Source organism: Cygnus atratus, chromosome 3 (genome assembly GCF_013377495.2).
Source record: "Cygnus atratus isolate AKBS03 ecotype Queensland, Australia chromosome 3, CAtr_DNAZoo_HiC_assembly, whole genome shotgun sequence".
Lineage (NCBI taxonomy): Eukaryota > Metazoa > Chordata > Aves > Anseriformes > Anatidae > Cygnus > Cygnus atratus.
Window position 1 is genome coordinate 41,502,385 of NC_066364.1, and position 23,695 is coordinate 41,526,079.

The following is a 23,695-nucleotide window of genomic DNA, read 5'->3' on the forward strand; positions in this document are numbered from 1 at the left end:
ATAGTTCCCTTGGATTTGATGAGCATTTATTTGTGACTCTCTGGGGTATTTGGTTGATCTTTGTCTAATAAAAGAAGTTGTGCAGAATCTGGAGTAGCAAAGAATGCAAATCCAGCCCTTCCTCTTCACAGTAAGTTGTACTTGCATGCTAAAATAATCTTTGTGCCTCATGAAGTCAGATTCTAAACCTCTCATCATGATATGCTTTTATGATCACTTTGTAAAAGAAGTTGAGTGGGAGAAACTATGTTCATATATTCTTTGTTAGACCTTACCAGTAAGTTTGTTTGGAGATTTAGAGAGAATCTGATGTGAATTTTCTTTCTTCTGTGTGCTCCCCTCTTCTGTTCTCACAATAAAATAAAACAAAATTAAATTTAAATAAAATAAAATAAAATAAAATAAAATAAAATACTAGAATAGAATAAAATAAAATAAAATAGGTGTTAAGAAATAAAATTATATTTTCAAAAAATTCTGCTTAATTTTCTTTTTTTTTTCTGCTTAAACAACCATTTTTAAGTTCTCTATGTTACCACAAAGAAAAAGATATATATTAAAAATATATAATATTTAATTATAAGGGACTGCAGAAATATCAAGTGGTGAATGATAATATTAAAAGTTTATTATTTATTCCACCTTCTGTATTTTCTTCATATGTATATGTCTTTTTATAGCTGACAGGTTTTATTAAAATTACTTAGATTACCTTCCTAAAAACCCAATCAAACAAACAAAACAAACAAACAAAACAAAGCAGGAATTTCACTGCTTGTAGTTACCTTAAGTTTATATGAAAGTTATCATCTATCAGTACAGGTAGGTTAACTGGTTTTGTATCAGAGTTTTACAAACAGACTATACACAGACCGTATGTTGTAACTATGTTCATACAGGACTAAAGCTCTGTGGCTGACAGAACCATTTGCCTTTTAGACTTCAGAGAGCACACTCCTGGGAGATGCCTACTTGCCCTTTAACTGCAGCTCTGTATAAACAAAATCAAGGCCATCTCAGTAGGTATTCAATATAGGCATCTTTAATTATAATTATAATAATTGCAACTAGTTTAAGGATTTATTTGTTTTGTTTTGTTTCAGTTTCAGTTTTCTAGCTGGAGAGTGGAAATAGTTATTTTAATTACTTTCAAATGATTTTGCTGTTGCCTAGTTCTATTATTTTAAATCTAAACTCACCTGGAGTAAAATATCTCCTTCCACTCTTCAGGCAATGAATGCCTGAATCTTTACTGCTGGTGAAATTCTATTACAGTATTTTCCTCTGATATTGCAGTGGTGGTCTGTGAGCCCCACTTCCACAACACAATGTGGTTGGAATTTATCACAGTAGGTTGATGGTGTCCGTAGGACAGGTAGTAGGAAGCAGGGACAGACATGGGAGATAAATGTACTGTTATGTGGCTGCCTACTACTTACTCAGGCAAGATGAAGATAAATGGAGCACATAGACCTGTCACTAGGTAGACACATCTTTGTCATCGGGTTGAGTTGTGTGATTCCTTTCAGCTGATCTGTCCTGCCCTAAATCAGGAAAGCTGCCATAAACCACACGTTACATTTAAATTGATTTTTGGACTTCTGTCCTTCTTGGGAGCAATGCAAGCTGGACCGGCAAATTCATCCTCTCCAGGAGGTTTAAAACATTTGAGGGGTTGGTTTAGCTTGCCAATTAGGAGGAGTGAGGGCAGGGGGTAGGACAGGAATTTTAATACCCTGTCAGGTAGACACTAACGATATCATCTTCTGCTATGTCCACTCGGAAGTAGTGCTGTGCTGTTCCCAGTTTGGATAGTCAACTGTGTTAACTACCAGTGAAAATCTTCCGGTTGGTGCCAAGCCTGGGTGACATTGTACCTCTCTTCTGTGCAGTGGCAATAATGCACCTCAGTAAAATTTTAGTTCAGTTTCATACTAAAGTCATCAGAAAAGTTTGCAAAGAAATCTCTTATTCAACTTTAATTAGGATTAACCAGTTAGAGGTCATCCTCTGTTCTAGATAATACCACTTGTATCACCTGAAAATAAATGGATTATAAGATTAAGTCTGGTTTCTGAATATGTTAAAAATCATACTAAACCTGTAGATGACATTAAAGTATAGTTAAAAATGTATTATGAGACGACATTCTCACATATATATATATATATTTAATAGATCTCAGTTCAATTTTTCCTTTTAAAAAAAAAAAATCCAATTACATTTGTAAATAGTCTAAGATTTTACCTTCTTATATCCCTGATACACGGCATATACACAGGACACTACATACACCCGATGAGGTTTGGTTAATGAATCCCAGTATTACTTTTCACTGTATTACTTTCTTCAGAAAAGAAGAAATGAGAGAGATGAAAACTTTATTTTTTGCTTCAGTGAGATACAAATTGGAAAACAGAAGTTCTTAAAGATCTAATAGCCCCCCAAAAGACATTCTGTTAATAATGAAGGAAAGATGGATGTCAGTTAAACAAACAGTTTAACATTTATATGATATAGTGCACTTTTTAAAAAGTCACTGAATTTACATTTGAAAATGACAGGATGGAAATACAGGGAGAATAAATAAATCAAAAACATACAGTGATTTACCATACATTCAAAAAAATGTAACCATCTAAACAAAGGTAAAGGAAGGGAAGGTGAGCAAGAGTATGGGCAGATTTGTGCATGAGAGAGAAAATGCATATATATACACAAAACTTTATGTTTATACGTATATATATCTAACACATATAAGAGAAATATATGTGATTGTCCTCCCATTTGTGAATTTCCCATCACAGTTATGTGCAGTTTTCTTGCATGTCCAGAAGATGTCCAAGAGGTTTGTTTAAAGTAGATTATAGCTACAACATGGATTTTACGCATTACCTTTAAGTCATCAAACTTACACCAGACCAGAAATTTATTTATTTTCATGATTAAAAGTACCATTGTTGAAAAGTTTTTCTTCTTAGCTCAGGCAGGGACAGCACAAAGTTCCAATGAAGGTCATGTTTATAGTAAGTGCCATTTAATGTATTATGAACTGTCTGTCTTTTCCTAGTTTCTGCTCTTATCATGGCATATGTGCAGTGCTGACCAGTTTTTGTATTGAACTATCTATCTTTTGGTATTTTCAATCAAATCCCACTCTGTTCACTATTAGGTGAGATTCTTTACACAATAAGGATATTTCTCTTTAAAAATCTCTTAAAGTGGATTGGTGTTTTTCTAATATGGGGCTTAGCTGAAAATAACGAAATATCTACTTTGTTGCAGCATGCTTTATACTTGACACATGTAGACATATTTTAATTATTTCTGAATCTCACCGAATACATGGTTATTAACGCACATACTAATATTTTATTTATTTTAGATCTAATATTAAATGCTAAAAAACTTTTATCCCACTCCTCAATATATTGCTTGGATAAAGTAGGTGACTGAGTTTTCCCTGCATAAAATTGCTTGATACAGATCAACATTTATACTTGTGCAGGACCATAACCAAATGCAGAGCTAAGCCCAGAGTAAATGGAGAAGTGAATGTGATCCTGGATACCTGCTTTGAGAGTGCCTGCTGTGTTGGATATTGTTAATGGGATGGTAAAAGCCCTTTTAATCTCCCTGGTAAATCTGCCATTTAGCACAGTTGTTGTGGTTGTCATTCATTGGAACAATGGCTTGAATAGATGAATGTATTTCACTGCTCCTTTCTTGCTTGCCTTTTTTTTTTTTTTTTTTTTTTTTTAATGTCCTTGGACAAGGACCAAGAGGGACGGGGGAAATGAGGGAGCAGGGCAAGTATGATTTCATCACTGTGACATGTTTACATAACAAGTCTCACAGACTTATGTTTGAATACAGTGAAGTTTTCCACTTATGGGTTAAATCTTCAATTTACATTCTCTGCTACTCGTATCTGTATATATATATATGTATATGTATGTATTTTTGGTTTACGGAAACAGTGTTATCTTTATTGTTGTTTTTGTTGTTATTTCACTTCTTTACTTTTCCCGTTTAAACTGCTAATGCTTCCATTTTTTAAATGTGTAAAACCAGTCTCAGATTTTGTAATTTAATTCTTGAGGTTTCCCTTGCCTTGCCTTGCCTTGCCTTGCCTTGCCTTGCCTTCTCCTCCCTTCCCTTGTGAAAGATTTTCCTATTTGATATTTTATCCACTTATGAAAAAAAATAAAAATGTGGCAACATCCTGGCACACATTTACCTTAAGTTATCTTGATCTACGGAGTTAATTTCATAGTGGTTTTGGTGTTTTCTTTAAAATGTTTTTAGTTTCTACTAGAGTGAAATATGTTTTGTTCAAAAGTCTGTCATAAACCAGATGAGGAGAAGGTGGCCTTGACATAGCTGCTCCACATGGTTCAGGTGAAAGTTCTGACTTAAATACTGCCGCTACTTTTCCAATGAATATCATCTGAGCAGTTTATTTTGAATGTAAACAGAAAAAAAGAAAAAAAAGAAGCAGCCCACTTGAGGTCTGACTCTGTTGTCATGTACATCACTAATAACACTACCTGGCTTCAAAGGAAACACAATTTGTCCCCTGGAGCTGGTAACACAACCTGGAGTCTGCATGACATGCTCGTAGCTGAAGTGTGGCTTCCTCCTGCTTCTCCATCCCTTTGTTGTTGTTGTTTTTGTTGGTCTTGGTTAAATGAAATATATGTACAGTAAAGCAGAGGCAATAATACTATGCCAATACAATATAAATATAATATGTGAAATGGTAAATCTCAAACTGACTAAATATTGGCCACGTAGTGCTATGGACCCAATTCCCTAACTGGAACTTCTTTCAAAGTTTTCTACAATTCACTTTTCCTAAGTTGAGCTGGGACATGTTTCAGGTGAATCACTTTCAGGAAAAACTTGTGAATCATTTTTCAGGAAAAACATTTATCATGTATAGAACTGTAATTCTTACAAGAAATTTGGGTTGTTTCTACTGAATCTAATTTACTATTATACTTTGAGTTGTCTGAAAATGAATATGAATTTGAGTGTAGGTAAAAACATCAAGTATCAAGTGAATTCCTGAAAAATGAAACAAATATATATTTGTTTGTTTGTTTGCTTATTTTCAGAGCCGGTGGTATATGTCGATAGTGACAGGATTTACTAAAAAAAAAATTTAAAAATTGTTTTCCCTGAAAATTCTCTGTGAATTTTAAGTGAAAATTTCTCTTGTTACTTATTCAGCTATCCAACCGAACTACACTGAAATGACAAGAGGGGTCTTTGTTTTTGATACTTAATAAAATACCATTCTATTCTGTCTACTGAAGCTCATTTCTTCTCTTAACCTTTGTGCTTTAAAACCGTCTAACTTGTTTTCTATTCGGGCTTTTATATTAGTTGATCATTTTGAGTTGCTGGTTCATTTTAAAGAAATATGTATTCTGATCCACATTACTTTTAATTCAGGCTAAATTAAGAAAATTTCCTTTCAATTCTGACTTCCTTCAATATTGTCTATTTTTAATTTTACAATACCATTTGTCTGTTTAATTTTAAAATACCATTTTAAAAATAAGTTAAAAAATTGCGTTCAGAAAGAATTATTCGTATGAAACTGAAATCTTAGAAAACTTCATAGCTTCTCTGAAATCAATAGGTCTAGGCTTCATTACTTCTCATTGCACATAACAGAAACCACAGTAAAAACGTTTCTTTTCAGGGTTGAAAAATGCATGTGTTAGCATATTACATATTTTTGCTTGCAGGCTTATTGTTTTTGTCCTTGCATGCATAATTATATCATTGTATACATGTTCCCCATTATTGTTTCAAAAGGTACTTCCCAGTTTTCCTACATTCCATTAAATATATATATATATCAGTTCACATTCATATGAAATTAATTTGAAACCTAGTTTTAACTGATCCATTAATGGGAAAGTTTCTGTAATATGTCAAAATTTTATTATTCAGAGGATTATATTTTTATTTTTATTTTTTATAATTGGGTGAACTTGACAGCGAAGAGATTTTCACCATACTTTAAAGACCTTAAAAATGACAGTTTGCTAGTGTACAAAATATAGCTATAAAATGTAGAAATAATTTTAATCTGTGAGATGATTATCATTTTATAGATGTGATTCAGTATTTCAGCATATTCAACATTGATAAAGTGAAATATTTTTCATAGTTCTGAAATTGCTTTGGTGGATGAGGTAAAATAATTGAAAACTTTTGCTACACAGCTTTTATAGATGAATGAAAACTTATCAGTAGTGTACTTTACTGCATTATGCAATATATGAGGCAAGCAATTAACTTCAAGCAAATATTCATTTTCACTTTCCATTAATTCTGAAGTGAGAAGGATGTCTTCCAAAATTAATCTTTGGGGTACTGGTTGCAAATGAGAATGTGTTGTCAAAGTTCAAATGATTTGATTGTAGTGTAGTTTTTATTTCTTTAAATATTTCTAATGCAGTTTCATTGACGTCCTGAAGATAATCAGATAATAAATGCAGCAAGGAACAATGATCACAAACATGTTTTATTTCATCTAGATGTAGGAAAACCTATATTGTTTGCAACAAAGAATTAAGTGTTTTGTTTTAAAACTAGAAAAAAAGTTGATAAACTGTTTTCAATATAAAATAACAAGTAATAAAGCTTTTTCTTTATCGGGAGTCTTCCTGTGAATGAATTTTGAAAATAACAATATTTATCTTTTTGTCAGAAAGTTAATACTTCAAAGGGTTATAGAACAATTCTGTTACTTCTGCATATTTTACATTTCTAAATCTTATTATCAAAAAAAAAATTGAAGGATTTTCTTCTTAAAGGGTATGACAGAATTATTTTTATCCTTTCTTATCCTTGAATACTCTGTAGTATCCAAACAATATATGTAGAATATATGTTTATCCTAAACAATCCAGAACTGTTGCGTATATGAAAAGCTCAGTGATCAACAATTATTCTTGCAGAAGGAACAATGCAAAATTTTTACTTTTGGTAAGGGGTGGGGGGAACCTTGAAGCAAGAATGTTGCTCAAAGGATGAAAGGATGATTCCCAGTTGCAACTGTTTCAGGTAGATTACACTAATTCTAGATATCCATCAAGATTTTTATTCTTTTTTTCCTCTTTCAGTAGTGAAAGCAGTCATTCTCATAACAAAGGTTCCAGGAAATCTAGGCTCCTTGGCTTTAAAAGTGCTGCATAAGTCTAAAGTGTTATTATTTGAGCACATGTTCTGGCTTGAAAGGAATGGGGTTTTGTTTGTTTGTTTTTGTTTGTTTGTTGTTGTTGTTTTAAATAAGCATGCCCTGAGAATAGGGCTTAGATTCAGTCAAGTCCCACTTGTGAAAGCTAGTGTTAACATAATGATTTTTGAGCATTTCTAGCTTTGTGTCTCTTTTTTAAGTCTTCTAGAAGTAAATTCTGCAAAATCTGAAAGAGATTTATTCTAAAGGGTTTTGTTTTGCTTTGGTGTTTTTTGTCTTTTTTTTTTTTTTTAATTTATTTCTTCTCTGAAAAGCTTTTGACCTAGGTCTATTTCTCTTTTGAGTTCTATCATATAACTCTCAAGTCTTTCATTGTAAAGTGAAGAGAACTAAGGTCTTGAGTCAGCTATTTGTTACTGTTTTTCAATAAAGACTGTTAGTGGCTCTGACTGTCTCTTTAGAAAAACAAATAAATAAATAAATATTGTCTCCAGAATGTAAATGTGTGGATAATGCAGAACCAATTTTTTTTTCAAGCTTAAAAACACATTCAAACACTTACTGGTTTAGAAAAGAACATAGTACACTGCTTTTTTTGCCTAAACATCTCACAAGAAAGTAAGGTTTGAGATGCACAGCAGAAGCTCTGGGTAAAACCATTGTTCACAGGAATTCACCAAACTTATCTAGGACAAGTAAAAGAGGAGGAGGCTCAGGGGAGATCTTATTGCTCTCTACAACTACCTGAAAGGCAGTGGTGGGGAGCTGGGGATCAGCTTCTTCTTACAGGTAACTAGTGATAAGACTAGAGGGAATGACCTGAAGTTGCACCAGGGGAGGTTCAGATTGGAAATTAGGAGACATTTCTTCTCAGAAAGAGTACTCAGGCATTTGAATGGGTTGCACAGGGAGGTGGTGGAATCACCATCCCTGGGGGTGTTCAAGGAAAGATTGGACTTGGTGCTTAGGGAAATGGTTTAGTGGGTGTCATTGGTAGTAGCGTGATGGTTGGACCAGATGATCTTGGAGGTCTTTTCCAACCCTAACAATTATATGATTCTATGGTTCTGTATCTGGAAGTTAGAGACATATTATTGTTTTACCTTGGTTTCTCTGCTTCTCTTTTATCTCTTCTAAAATGTTCTTTTGAAGCTTTCATCTTGATTAGTAATATGAAATTTTTGATCACCTAATGTTTTGCACAGAAAATTGTTATAAAAACAAAGATCATATTTGTTTTCCAGCTAGTATCACATGCATAGCAACAAGGCTCTAAGCTGTTTTCCCTAAACTTTATTCCATTGCTTACCAACTAGAAATTTTCATAGTACATTGTGGTTACCTGGAAGCTAGTCAGATATCTAAAATCTGTGACAGAAATCCCCAAACTACAGGGCACTGACTTTTATCATGAAATCCAGAAGACTCCTAACTTTATTGGGAAGTTCCCAACAAACTAAAAATTCAGTGCTTTGCAAAATTACCATGCTGTTGATTTACTCTTTTGGTCTAATTTAATTTAATTCTTTTGGTCTAATTGACAGTGATGCAGTAGCAGCTTTGTTGTGATAACATATTGAAATATGTGTTTTTAATCTAATTAGGGCAGCTTACTGAAAACTAGAGATAGAGGGTTATATGCACTTCATATAAAAAATATAAATAAGCAACAAGGAGTAAAAGAAAATGTGAAATGTGCATTCCTCTGTCATGAGTGATCATAATAATATTTAATAATTGTTAAATTAAGAACAGATGAACAAAATCAGCAAAGGAAAAAAAAAAAAAAAGAATTAAATCTACATCAAATAAATACTCACAAGCACGTGGATAGGAGATACCAAGAAACCCTCAGAGAGAAACTTTGAAGAAGACCTTAGATAATATTTTAATCAGGGTGATAATGAGGACAATTCAAATTATGTTTTCTAAAAGCACAAGACTATGGTTCTTGCATTAAAAATACTGAAAATATGCAGGCAATATTTTTGAAAGCACAGGCATGACAATACATCTGAGTTCTATGTCCCTTAAATATACTTTTTTTTGAAATTATTTTTGCTACATTTCCTTGTTGCCTTTTATGCCTCTTTTCCTCCTTTTTCTTTTCTGTATTTATCATTCCTTCTTCTTCTTTTGCCCAAGAGAAATTGTGGATGCCCTACCCATGAGGTGTTCAAGGCCAGGTTGGATGGGGCTTTGAGCAACCTGATCTAGTGGGAGGTGTCCCTGTCCATGGCAGGTAGATTGGAACTAGATGATCATTACAATCCCTTACAACCCAAGGCATTCATATTATGAAGGCATTCAATTATGAATTCTATGATTCATAATGACAAATTCTGTGATATTTGTACAACAGTTGACTCTAAATGTTAGATAATAATGTCAAACTTAACTTGAAAAACATTCATTACTTCTGAAATGTCTTCTACTAGTCTAATTTTCCCATATTAGCTCAATGTTACTGACCAGTGGCAGCAAAGAACTATAGAACAAACAGTGGTGAGATGATAGAAGTCATGCAAGACCCCAGCAGAAAGATTCCAGCAAACGTGAGACAATTAACATCAGTGAGTATTGGTCACCACAGTGTACATTTTTCCAGTTGACTTTAGTAGGTATAGACATGTAATTATGTGTATGACTGAACAGACTTAGCTAAAAACAAATAGTTACAGGATTGTTAAGACTGTATAGCATTCTGGTCAATTGGGGGGGAGGGGAAAAAAAAAAAAAAAAAAGCTTTGCAGAATTTGCCCAAATATTACATTTTATTTATATATATATGTATATATATATATATTGTTTTTCTAGATATGAACATATGTTCTTGGAGTGTCTTCCTTCATAAATTACCACCTCTGTTAACTTTATAGGTTTTCTTTAAAATAATTTTTAACAAACCATGTCAGTTAGGTTCTTACTATATTGCATGTAATATTTTCACACGAAAAATTAGATCCCCATACTGAGACTTTTACTTCTGCTCATGGCATGTATTGAATTTATATCTGTTTCTTTCTGTCCAGCTTTTTTCCAATAATGTGCATTAAAATGATTATACAAAAATAAATTGCATTACACAGTATCATAATGTTTTCAAAGATGACATTACATTAGTCTAGCACAGGTCAATTTTCTCTGGTCCTCTAATAGCATGGATAATACCTTACTTTGTGGGTGTTTTTGTTCTTGTTATTTCTGATTTTCCCTTTTTTCCTGGAAGAAATGTGCAACATTTCCCAGCACACATAAATAAGATCTGCTCTTATATTGTACTGTGGGCACTGTGTCTAGGTTTACTTCAGCCAGCTAAATCCAATAAGCATCTACTGGGATAGTAATTTTTAAGTTAAAGTTCAATATCAAACATGTCAGCAGTGCACTTAGCAAGAAGCAGGGCAGCAGTTTGAAGAAAATGCAGATCCAGTCACCAGTAATTTATATCAAATTATAAACCCTTGTAAGACTGCTGGTATTTCATCATGTAGAAGTACTTAAATAAAAACAGTTCTTCTGCAGGAGGTGATTGTTTTCCTTAGGCATAGGTAGATTAAAGATCAATTCATTTGCATATTTTTAACACATGCTCTGACACTCTCATCTTCATTACCTGTATTTGTGAAATGAATACTAGATTTTGCATGCTATTATCAGGAGGTTTCATGCTGGTCAAAAAATGGATGGGCATTTGTATTTATTATACTTAGAAATACAATTTTTCTTTCAGGTCATTCTTTTTCTCTTTGTAAAATAATTGCTGATGACCTAACAAAACATTAATCATCATATTTAGAGATGTGAAATACTGTGGCAAATGCCATACAATTATTTTATAGGGACTAGTTATATGGTATGACACTAAAAGTCTGTGTATACTTAGAGGATAGATTAAAGTTACTGAGTACACTTTTCAAACAACATAAATGACTTCTGACTAGGATTACAAAAGGACATAAAGGATGCCTTACTTTAGGAAATTAATTCCAAAATTTAGGTCATTAAAAGTTTTGACCAGAGGCTTATGAATTATTCTGCAGTTTCCTTATTCTACTACATGTCCACCAAGTCTTGAGAAAGATAAAAGGCTTGATGCCTTTATACAAAGGGATTCTCAAAGTATTTATCCCACCTAACTTGGTCCAAACTCAAAGTGTTTTTAGTATTCACTTAATGAGTTGCATCTTCCAACTGGAGAGCCTTTCATATAATGAAAGTCTGAGACAGAAGGAACTGTTCATCCCTGAGGAGGCTTTCGGGGATCTTATCAATGTGTATAAATAACACATCACAGAGAATGAAAATGAGGGAGACAACTATTCTCAGCCATAGCCACTGATGGGACAGAAAGTAACAGTCACAAATTAAAAACAGGAAATTCCATCTGAACACAAGAAAACACTTTGTACTGGGAGACTGGTCCAACACCTACACAGGTTGCCCAGAGAGGTTATGGAGTCTCCATCCTTGGAGATATTGAAAACCCAACTGGACATGATTCCAGCTTCCTGCTTGAGCAGGATTGTGCTACACAAGCTCAAGAGATCTTTTCTCATCTTAACTGTTCTGTGACTACGTGATTCCACAACATACATCAGGAGACAGTAATTCCAGCCTCATATGTCTAACTCGGATGTGGAAGACCTATGTGCAAATACCTACATCTGTTTTGGCTGGAGTTCTGGACTTGTTTAATCCAATTCTGATACTTCTCTTGTAGTATATATAAATGCTCTGGATACAGCATACTCCATCCTGGATCTTCCAATTTTTTATTAATTTATTCTTCCGTCTAAAGTATTTCTATGTGTTTCAGGAACTATAATCTGTCTATCTAAGGCAACAGAAAAATAAATTGCTATCATTAACAGTCTAATTTCAGTTTTAATCTCGAAAGATCAATCTCGAAAGATCAAAGTCCCTTGCACAAGCATAGCCAGCTAAAGCAGGTTGCCCAGGACCTTGTCAGGTTGGGTTTAAATATATCTAAGGAGAGACACTCCACAACTTTTGCAGATAACCTATTCCAGTTCTTTATAGTAATAAATATTCTGTTTTCCTTAAGCAAGTGGATCTCAGAGAACAGTTATTTTATGTCATTATTACTACTAATTCTGTTTTCATTTACAGCAATATGCAGCCACTTCTCTACATCTTGACTTGTCTGAAATAAAATTTCATCAACGTTCAAAAATGCTTTTCTGCAAACTGTCCTGAACAAAATAGAGGGACAAGTTTTGTTCATGCTCTGGATCCTGAAGTCACATCCAACTCTCACAAAATGAATGATATTTTCTCTCTCAAATCAAGCTTAAACAGTGATTATGAAGTTTTGAGGTGACTTGTGCTGCCCACAATACTTGCAGGTAACTTTCAGACATGTCTTTCTTCTGAAAAGAAATTAAGGTAAATCTACCTTACTTCTATTGAGTTCATATCACTTTTCCGTATATTTTTTGTTCCTCTTAAGTAGCTTCTGAGGCTGAACTGTGGATAAACTACACTGATTACAGCTTCAGTAATGTCTCAGTACACCCCTATCAGTCAAACACCTTTTGCTTCTTCTTTTGTTGGGTTATCACTATGTTATTTTAAAATATTAGATAGATAGATTAGATAGATAGATAGATGATAGATAGATAGATAGATAGATATTTTTCCAGTTTATTAATGACAGATGTTTCACAAGGATTTGAATTTTAACTTCCTTCATGCTTTCATAAGACTATGTTTCCAGATGGATGTTTCTGAATTGTATCTACTTTACATACTACAGTTTGCTTCTCTTTAGTTTACATGCCAAGATGCACAATTTAGACTTCTGAATCCAGCAATATAAATATATAAATGATCATTTCCCTGAGGTTTGCTTAACATTGCTTAACATACCTTAATAAGCTAAGTGATTTTTTTTTTTATTATTTTTTTATTTTTTTACCACCAAGTATTCTTACGTGGTTAAATGCAATGGCCTGCAGAGAGATTTTAGCTTTAAAAATAATATTCCTAGTACCGGAAGTATATTGCTCTCACATTTTTGCACAGCTCTAACTAAACAAGTTAGCTTTGCTTCTGAAGTATTTTCTCTACAAAATACAGTGGATAGGACCAAAGATTTTTGATGGAGTTGAATTGTTTCTGGTAGATGCACATATAAAATCAAAGACTCTTCAAAGTGCAGATATTCTGGTTAAGAAAAGTGCAATTAAAATGAGTTGATCGGTTAATCTCCTCCTTTCTAACAGATTAAAATCTCCTTTTCTAACAGATAAAAATCAATCAATTCCTTTCTCTCACATCATTTATAATTTAGCATAATACATATGCATTTTTTCTTTCCCTATATAATTTTAATGCTTTGTTTTGCTTATATTCTACAGTCCCACAAATTGTACTTTCTCATACTTAGAGTAAATTTTGCTCTTGCCATGGATTGGGAAAAATCTGTAGTAATTACATATGTAAAAATTGAGAAATAAACATTGTTATACATGTTTTCAGTGTTTGGATGAAATCTTGACCCCTATAGAACTAAATCTTGTCCCATATAGAACTAAATGAGATACTTAACTTTGACTTTTATGAGGATAGAAGGGACCTTTATTTGACTACCATGGTAAATTTATAAAAAAGAAAAACAAAACAAAATAAAACAAAACTAGAAAATCTCTTACTTCTCATTTTGATTAAAGATGTGCAATTTCAACTAATCTTTTGCATGCTTCTTTCCTGTAAGAACTATGAAGAAAATAGAACAGAAGGATAGAAAACAAGCCTAAACTTCAAATTTCTTCATGAAGGATCCAAAAATTAATCCAGTTCATATCAAGGAAGTAGCACTTTTCAACACTACATGATTTAAAATAGGAAAAATGGATGTAAACATTGAATTAAGGTAAAGGCACTTTTAACAAACTTGAGTATATTGAAGCTTGTGAATTAAATATAATAATTGATGAAAGGTATAACATAGGTCAGGAAATATAATTAACCCAAGAAGATAAATAGAAGGTTTATATTTGTAATTTATAAGATGAGATTTTATTTTAATAAAGTATATTTGTTAGTATATACTATCCAAATAACAATACATAATCCTGATTTTATTGTTTTATACAACACATAAGTGAAAATTTAATATACTATGTATATTATCATTTATGGCATAATATTAAATATATAAAAATGATATATTTTATACCAATTTAGTAATATTTTAAATTACACTTCATCAATTTAATATTTGTCTCTGTCTCTACGATAGGTCATATTAACTCTTTAAATTCCAATTCTTCAAATTGATTTATGTTAAGAAGCAGAAATGCAAATTTGAAAGTTAATGTTAATTCGCATTTCTATTCTGTGAGCATATCCAACTAGTCTTCAGCCTGATCTTGCAAACATTATGAGTGCATTGCTTTCCCTGAAGATAGTGACGCTGTTAAAATGTTACTGTTAATGACAATGGACAGAGTCAGAAACAGGCCCCTGAGTGCAGCTACAATACAGACACAATACCCTAAGACATCTAAAACTAGACAACTTTTTAGGTAATCGAATTTCCTGTTATAAGACTATGAAGACTATTAAAGTCATTGAGCATTAACAGCCATAATATCAACCTATATGCAGTGATGTATCAGGACAGACCTCAAATTAGAGTTTTTCTGAATTTTGCTTCACTATGCAATAAAGAAAAAAAATAAATTATATGTCTATTAATTAAGCAGCATTGGCCTTTATACTGTCAGTTTTCTTAGGCAAGAAGTAGTAACTGTAAGGAACAGAGGCTTAATTTATAGTCCAAGGCATGAAACAAACATGAGCAAATATGGTCTTACTTCTCTCAAAAACGTGAAATAAGTGTATTAAACATCTAGCTGCAAAACTTTGCTTAATATTGTTCTGCAGCCTTTATTGATTCTTTAAAGACACAGACAATTAAAACTCCATTCCAAAAGGATTTCAAGTTTTATTTCCGTAAATAGACAAAGAAATGAACCTGAAACTTCTATTTGTTCAAGGAGCCTTACTTTACATAGTATCAGTTTCAGTGTTCAAAATTAATCTTTTTGCCACATCACCTGAGAATAAGGTATTTATTTTCCCATGTAAGGATTCACATTCTTCAAGAAGCACTATAAATTCTTGTTTAAGGTTTGATTCTGTCATGATTTTGGTTGTTTCAGTCTCTTATGGAAGAGTATCTGGTATATCAAACATAACAAAAAGTGCTAAATTACAGAATAATTTGAACACTTTTGTCTGAATATTTGTTATACGATTAATTTCAGAAAAACAAAATAAAGCATACAATTGTCTATTCAATTATATATATATATATATATATATATATATTTTTCCCCTAGATCTTATTGGTTTTATTTATGTTAGGGTCTTTACCTCAGTCTCTCTTTTTCTCTCTCTCTCTTTTTCCCCAAAATGATATTAGTTCATGTGATTGCTGCTATTTTTATACAGTTTTCATATTCCGTGGTTAATTCATCTCTTCTGGAGAAAATGGGTAATTTGGGAAGAACAGTCTTGCCATACAGCAATCTATTCATACTGGATCAGTTATAATATGACGAAGGATTAATAATCAAATATATATATATTTGATATGTAATAATCAAATATATATATAAAGAACTATTTTTAAAAAATATATGTTGTAGCAACTTAGGACAGAATGGCTGAGGTTGGAAGGAACCTCTAAAGATCATCTAGTCAAACATCCCTGCCAAGCAGGATCACCTTGAGCACATTTAGCAGGATGGTATCATGGCAGGTTTTGAATATCTCCAGAAATTAAACAGTTCCTGTGGCCATTCTCAGATATTTGTGCCCGCTAGCACAAAACATTACAGGTCTACTCAATTAAATTCTATTACCCTTAAAAAAAAGAATGGTCAAATCCAACTGTTTTTTTCAGAAAGGTACCCGGTAAATTCCCAAACAATATTCAAGAACTGTGTTGCAGTGTACTAGTTGGCCTGGGCCAAAGGCATGCCATGTATTGTTCATACAATTTAGTGGGAGGGATAATGGTATTCCATTATCCAAGAATTGTTTAATATCCTACTATAGACATACCCTTCTTGTATTACTCATACACTGCTAAAAAGTTGGCAACAATAAATATAGCAGAAAGGTGAATGCAGAAAGGTGAATTCCTTTCATAGTTAATGTATAACAGACTGCTTATAATTCTACTACACAGGAGAGAAGTGTTTAGAAATAGAAATATAGACATAGAAATATTTTTTGAAGATTTTATATTTTTTCTAAACATTCCTTTCCTGCACATTGTCATGTTTAGCATGTTCTCTTAAGAACAGAAAAACAAAAAGGAGTACCAGATCTGTAATAGCACTACTCCCAATCTATTTGCATTTTCTACTGAAATCAGCAATGAAAATGCACCAAAACTTGTGATACATACCAAACAATGCACAAAAAACAAGTGCTAAAATTATATATGTAAGACAATATATTTAATTCCACAAATACTGAGACATTTGAGCTATTCTAAATACTGTGCTCCAAACCCAAATCTTAACACAGTGATGTTATCCCAGATAAACCCTACACCAAGGCAAATCGCAGCACAAGCATCACCCTCAGGGCACCTCGTATTTATCATACCCACTGAAATATGGAATAACAAAATAAAACCTAACCCAATTACATGATAATGAAATAAAGTTTCAGTTTAAAAGAATGTTTTGGCCTTCCCTTTGTATCCTTATCAATCTGCTAATCTAAGAGTGGCTAGTTCTACAAAGACCAAATGACTCTAATTGCACAATTACAACATTAAAACTATTCCGTTTACCCAGCAAATTGATTGGCTAAACATACCTAAGTACTTCATTACAATTTAGAAGTTCATACGGAAATAAAAACAATGTTTTTGTTCAGGTCTAACGAGAAGGAAGTTCAGGGCCAGTGTTTCAGCTAATATAGATTGGTAAGGATCCACTAACTTAAACTGGTCTCACTGATTTACATTAACCGAAGCATACAGCCATATCTACCTGTATATTTTGCATACCTTTTCTTCTATGGTGCAATTACATTTCATTTCTTATGGTGTAACTATCATAAAATCATAGAATGTCCTGGGTTAGAAGGGATCTCAAGGATCATGTAGTTCCAACCCCCCTGCTATAGGCAGGGACGCCACTGACTAGATCAGGTTGCTCAGGGCCTCATCTAACCTGGTCTTGAACATCTCCAGGGATGGGACATCCACAACCTCTCAGGGCTCTCTCAGCCTTTCTTCACAGGAGAGGTGCTCCAGCCCCTTGATCATCTTTGTGGCCCTCCTCTTGACTCAGTCTAACAGCTCCACATACTTCTTGTGCTGGGGGCTCCAGACCTGGATGGAGTACTTCAAGTGGGGCCTCACAAGGGCTATGTAGAGAGGGACAGTGTGCGTGTATGCATACATGCACATACTTGTGAATACAGCACAGCCCAAACTGCAGCTGATCAATAACATAAGCAGAAAAATTCCTTCCGTAGTAGAAAAGCAAAACAGTTGCTGCAGCACAAATAAATATTTTCATTTATATACCATATTTTAATTTATAAAATTGTGGAAGATAAATCAAGGTGAGAAATCAGTCTGTTTATAGGTGATCTCAGAAGGGTTAAAAACACTCTAACATTGGCTATTTCAATGTGCAGTATTTTTAGCATAAGAAATCCAGTTATTTTCTTCATTAAGTCTAATTCTAGCACTGGAATTAAGAAAATGGTGGATCCCAGGAAAGAAAGTGAGTCTAGTCAAGCTTAGGAGAAAAAAAAAAAAAAAGAATTTGTATTTCCATTGTAGTTAGTAATTGCTTATTATGTGAGATTATTCCAAATCTCACTTACACATTTTAATAGTTTCTACCAGACAGAAGTATTGAAGAACAGTGATCCTTACTTGATATATTTTGGTATCATTCTCTCTCTTTCCTCCCCCATACAGATTCAGCTACACAAGCAAAATTTTGGCTTTCTTTCATGTATAAGGTTGTTATGTTTTTACTTTGGACACTTTGCTGTTTATCTTCATACACATAAGGGTTGCTGTGCAATTTTGCTCTTCTTACAGTGGGCAGAAAAACACTGTTAGTGTAGAAACAATGGATTTCCTGATTTGATAAAGTGACTCAATACAATTCTCAGGTTTAGTGACTTCAGGGAGGCTAATTGTGCTTCAAGCATGTCAAATGCTTATATCTTCTTTATTAAAAGAGAATTGATTTTATATAAGGAATTCTATAGAATGCCCAGTTTGCAGCTAAATACAAAATCAGTGCAACCATTCCAATGAGGGTATGCTTTCATGACAGTAGAAGTTCTAGTGTAGAAGTTATTCTATTAATATTAAGATAACATATGCTCAAATAATTTGCCTGTTTTGCTAAGGCTGCCTAAGCTAAAGCAGTAAAACCACCTGATATAGACACATACATTTATTTTCTTCACGTTAAAGGCTGTGAGATTCTACCAGGACCTCTTGAAAAACTGGGATTATAGTAAGTCTTAGTACTCAAAAGTACAAATCAAAGACAAACACACTAAAACAAACAAATAAAATCATATAACATATTGCACAGAACAAAATGAGACCACATACATTTTTTTTAAACTCTTTTGCTCTTTATATTTCAGGAAATAAAAACATTATAAAGCATAAAAATGATGGGGGGAAGGTGTTGGACACAGATCAAAGGCATTGGATGGCACTTAATCAATGCACAATAATTCCACTAACATTAGGATTTATTTGATCTTAAGAAGAACAGAGCAGGTGTTATTTTCCCCCTACAAATGGGGATTTCTTTCACTCTGAATATTTTTGCATATGAGTGAAACTAAGTATGATATCTTTATCTTACAGTAAATGATTTGATGCAGCATGTTCATTATAGGGCTTGGGTATAAAAATGTTGCATTAAGAAGGTGAAGCTGATCACTCTTTCAAATTCTGACAGTGTAGAAAACAGATTGATTGGTCCAAGAGAAAGAATGTGTAACTGAGCCTGGACAATATAAATATGGATTCCTATTGCTGTTTCTGGCTAATAAGAAAAATAATTTGTATTATTATTATTATTTTAATGCTCTGTCTGCTCTGGAAGCAGCGACATGTGGCCTGGGAAGAGTACAGGGACACCGTCTGGATGTGAAGGGCTAAGATCAGGAAAGCCAAGGCACAGATGGAACTGAGCTTGGCAAGGGATGCAAAGAATAAGAAGGGATTCTATAGGTACATTGGACAGAAAAGAAAGGCCAAGGAGAGTGTACCCCCTCTGATGGATGAAAAAGGTGAACTGGTAATGACAGACATGGAGAAGGCTGAGGTACTCAACAACTTCTTTGCCTCAGACTTCACTGTCAATCAGGCTTCCCATGTCTCTTGAGTCCCTGAACATCTAGGAAGGCCCATGTGAACCTAATGAGGTTCAACAAGGTCAAATGCAAGGTGCTGCACCTCGGTCAGGGCAATCCCAGACATGAATACAGACTGGGAGAAGAAATCACTGAGAGCAAACCTGTGAAGAAGGACTTGGGGGTTCTGGTGGATGAAGAGCTCAACATAAGCCAGCAGTGTGCACTTGCAGCCCAAAAGGCTAACTGCATCCTCGGCTGCATCAACATAGGCGTGGCCATCAGGTCAAGGGATGTGATTGTGCCCCTCTGCTCTGCCCTCATGAGATCCCATTTGGAATACTGCAAAGAAGGTAGATTTAGATTAGATGTTAGCAGGAAATTCTTCGCTCTTTACTTACATATCCAGAGACTGCCTAGAGAAGTTGTGGATGCCCCATCAATGAAAACGTTCAAGGCCAGGTTGGATGGGGCCCTGAGCAACCTGATCTTGAGGGTGGTATCCCTGCCCATGTCAGGTGGGGTGGAACTAGGTGATCTTTAAGGTACATTCCAATCCAAGCCATTCTATCGTTCTATGATTCTATTCTATAACTAACAATTGTAGGACATCTAACTCTTCACAACTGATTTAGTAGAAGAGAAATGATGATACAGGGAAATCCTGTTTTTATCTGGACTTCTGCTCACCTTCTGCTTCACCTGGTCTTCTGCTCACCTTCAAGAAAGCCTTGGAGATAAAACGGACCACAATGGAAATACTCAATAGAATCCCAACACCTACGGACAAAGACAGTTAGAAACTAGCAGAATTGAACTGAATTATACTGAACAAATAGAACTGAAACTTCTTTGACAAAGGAAGCATTTAGCCTAAAGTTTTTTTGTTGTTGTTTGTGGAAGTTATTTTGCAATCACTGTTCATATTTCAATGTTTACTCTGTGTTTCCCTAGTACACTATTTCATGGAAAATATTTTCTGTATCAGATTTTTCAAAGGTCAGTTACTCCAAATGTATTCAGCCTTTGGGATTTGTGTGTATAGATTTTGATGCTGAAAATTTTCATCACATTGTTGTGCTTAAACTACTGTAAAAGGTTTATTAGTTTATTTTTCATATATCCAGAATATCATATATTCTGAAGGTAAATCAACATGTTGAATAAAGAAAACCATTTAGATTCTTGTAGTGGGTTTACGTGGCAAGGTTTTGGTAGCAGGGGGCCATAGGGGTGGCTTCTGTGAGAAGCTGCCCCATGTTTGGTAAGGGCCCTACTGCTGACCAGAGCTGAGCCAATAAGTGATGTTGTTTTGCACCTCTGTGAGAGCATATTTAAGACATGGAAAAAAAATGCTGTGTCACACAGCAGCTGGGAGAGTGAAAGGAGTGAGAAACAGCCTTGCAGGTGCCAAGGTCAGTGAAGGAGGAGGGGGAGAGGTGCTCCAGGCACTGGAGCAGAAGTCCCCTGCGGCCTGTGGTGAGGACCATGGTGAAGCAGGCTGTCCCCCTGCAGCCCATGGAGTACCATGGTGGAGCAGGATTCCACGCTGCAGCCCATGGAGGAGACCATGGTGGAGCAGGTGGACCTGCACCGATGGAGGCTGCAGCCTGTGGAAGACCCGTGCCGGAGCAGATTCCGGGCCGGACCTGTAGCCCATGGAGAGGAGACCACGCAGGAGCAGGTGACCTGGCAGGAGCTGCTGCCCGTGGGGGATCCAGGTTGGAGCAGTTTGCTCCTGAGGGATGGACCCCATGGTACAGACCTATATCTGAAGGAGGTCTTGAAGAGCTGCTGACCGTGGGCAGCCCACGTCAGATCAGTTCAGCAAGGACTGCATCCCATGGGAGGGACCCCATGGCACAGGTGACAAGAGCGACCGAGAAGGAGCGGCAGAGAAGAAGCGCTATAGACTGACCATAACCCCCATTCCCCCGTTCCCCTGTGCCGCTTGGAGGGAGGAGGTGGAAGAGGGTGGACGGGGGGAAGATGCTTTTGGTTTCTTTCCTTTGTTTCTCACTTCTGTAGCTTCTTAGTAATAGGTAATAAATCTTACTATCTCCCTATGCTGAGTCTGTTTTGCCCGTCACAATAATTACTGTGCGATCTCCCTGTCTGTATCTCAACCCTTGAGCCCTTTTCATCATATTTTCTCCCCATTCCTCTTTGAGCAGGGGGAGTGAGAGAGCGGTTGTGGTGGATCTCGGCCACCCACCTGAGTAAAACCACCACAATTCTTTATTTCAAGCCCAGTGAATACAGTTATTTTTCCTGCTAAGACCATTAAATTTCCATATGAGTTCTAGGTGCATTTCTATTATAGAGATCCCTTAGATTTTAATAGGGGTTCCTGTTCAGTTGTAAGTAAATATTAATTAATCAATTAATTAATTAATTAATTATTTTTTTCTTCTAAAGAAATAACTAAAACAGTGTTACCAAGGATCTCCACAGTTTCTAATACTGGTGAGGTTAATCCTCAATTCCCTGTGGAGTTAACTCAAATACACATTCTGATTAAGCTAGAGCAGTGTGCTCAGAACAGTCAGTGGAGACCCTGGGCTATATTTTACAGTCCCTGAGCTCACAGATTGACAATTCTCAGGTAGCACAATCTGGTTTCTGAGGAGACTTAAACACAAAGACTGTCCCTCCACCTATTCACCAGAAACAAGGCTACGTCAGTCCCAGGCTACAACCTTGCTCTCCTATTCACCACTTTTACTTTGAAATACATTGAGTGTATGTCGTTCTTTATCTCTCTGCTTCTCTATAATACAGGCCTTCCCATATAATATGCCTTCTTTCCCTTAAGAGTGTCTTCAGGCTGTTCCCCGATTGTTCCCTTCTCTTCATCCACATTCCCAGAGATGAACCTTAATGTATGGATAGTCCTTGAAATGCAACTGGAACTCTGTCTCTCAGGGAGAAGCAACGAGGTAGGAAGTCCAAGAAGAACAGTTTTGGAACAACAAAACTCCTTTAGAACTGAAGTCAGCATCAGACCATTATATGATTTACTGACTGAAAATTAAGATGCACACATCTGAAGTGACAAGAATGCAATCTACAATGACAGTGGAACTATTGAAAAACTGGGAACAACTGGGAGATTTTTTTCTCAAATGAACACATAAACCAAACTGAAATATTAATATAGAAAACTCATGCAATAAATAGAGGGCAGCTTCTCCATAAAGGGAATATTGTCAGAGCTCAGACTTGGTTCATTTAATCTTTGGGATGTCCAGTAGTGACTGACTGCCTTGAACTTCTTAGGTGAAATCAGACAAGAATTTTAAGTCAGAGTTCCCTCTCCCAAACTTGGAGCAAAAGAAAACATCAGAGCTTTTTACATTCAGTGAGTAATAGAAAACCTTACTGAATAACCACTGTTCAGTTCGCTGCAGAAAATCAAAAGAACTTTTTTTTTTTTTCTGTACAGACAGAAGAACCAGATTATTAACATTAGTGTTGCTCTAAATACAATTTCCTAACTATAATTGAGCAAATGACACTACTTCTGAGAACAAATGAAACAAAAACAAGCAATGTTTAAAATTTAGAAGAAAAGTAAAGAAATCCTAATCTATCTACTCACAAAATGATTTAAAAAAAAAAAAAACATAATCCAAATGAATCCTAATTTATTAGCAATTTTTGATCACACGATCACTGAAGCAAAAACTTGAGTTACAATCTTTAAATGGTTCTGATGCCACTGGAATTTAAACATAGTTTTAGCTTTTAGACATAATCTTACAAGATTCTCTGAAAATGGAAAATTGCTTTAACATTCACTAGTTAATGCAGAAAAAAATTGTGGGAGCTCTGGGATTTAAATCTCTACATCTGAATAATAAAAATAAATAAATAAAAAAAAAAAGAAAGAAAGAAACTGATACTGAGATTCTGTTTTGGCCCTAATCCTTATGCATCCCATCGGATCCAATCTTTACTGACAGAATTGTCATGTACTTAGGTCATTATATTATCAGACATTATCTGTTCAGTCATTTAGGTAGCAGTTTTCATTTGACATCAGAACCCAAGGGAATCACCTCACCTCATTTAAATACC

General features: G+C 34.7%; 1 long non-coding RNA gene across 1 annotated transcript; it reads left to right on the plus strand.

The window, feature by feature from the left end:
• Positions 1 to 67: 67 nt before the first annotated feature.
• On the plus strand, positions 68 to 13,924 carry LOC126913236 (uncharacterized). The gene is made up of 4 exons (XR_007707979.1): positions 68 to 130; positions 940 to 1,019; positions 9,677 to 9,792; positions 12,353 to 13,924. It is a non-coding gene; the product is annotated as an uncharacterized LOC126913236 (long non-coding RNA).
• The last annotated feature ends 9,771 nt before the right edge of the window (positions 13,925 to 23,695 follow it).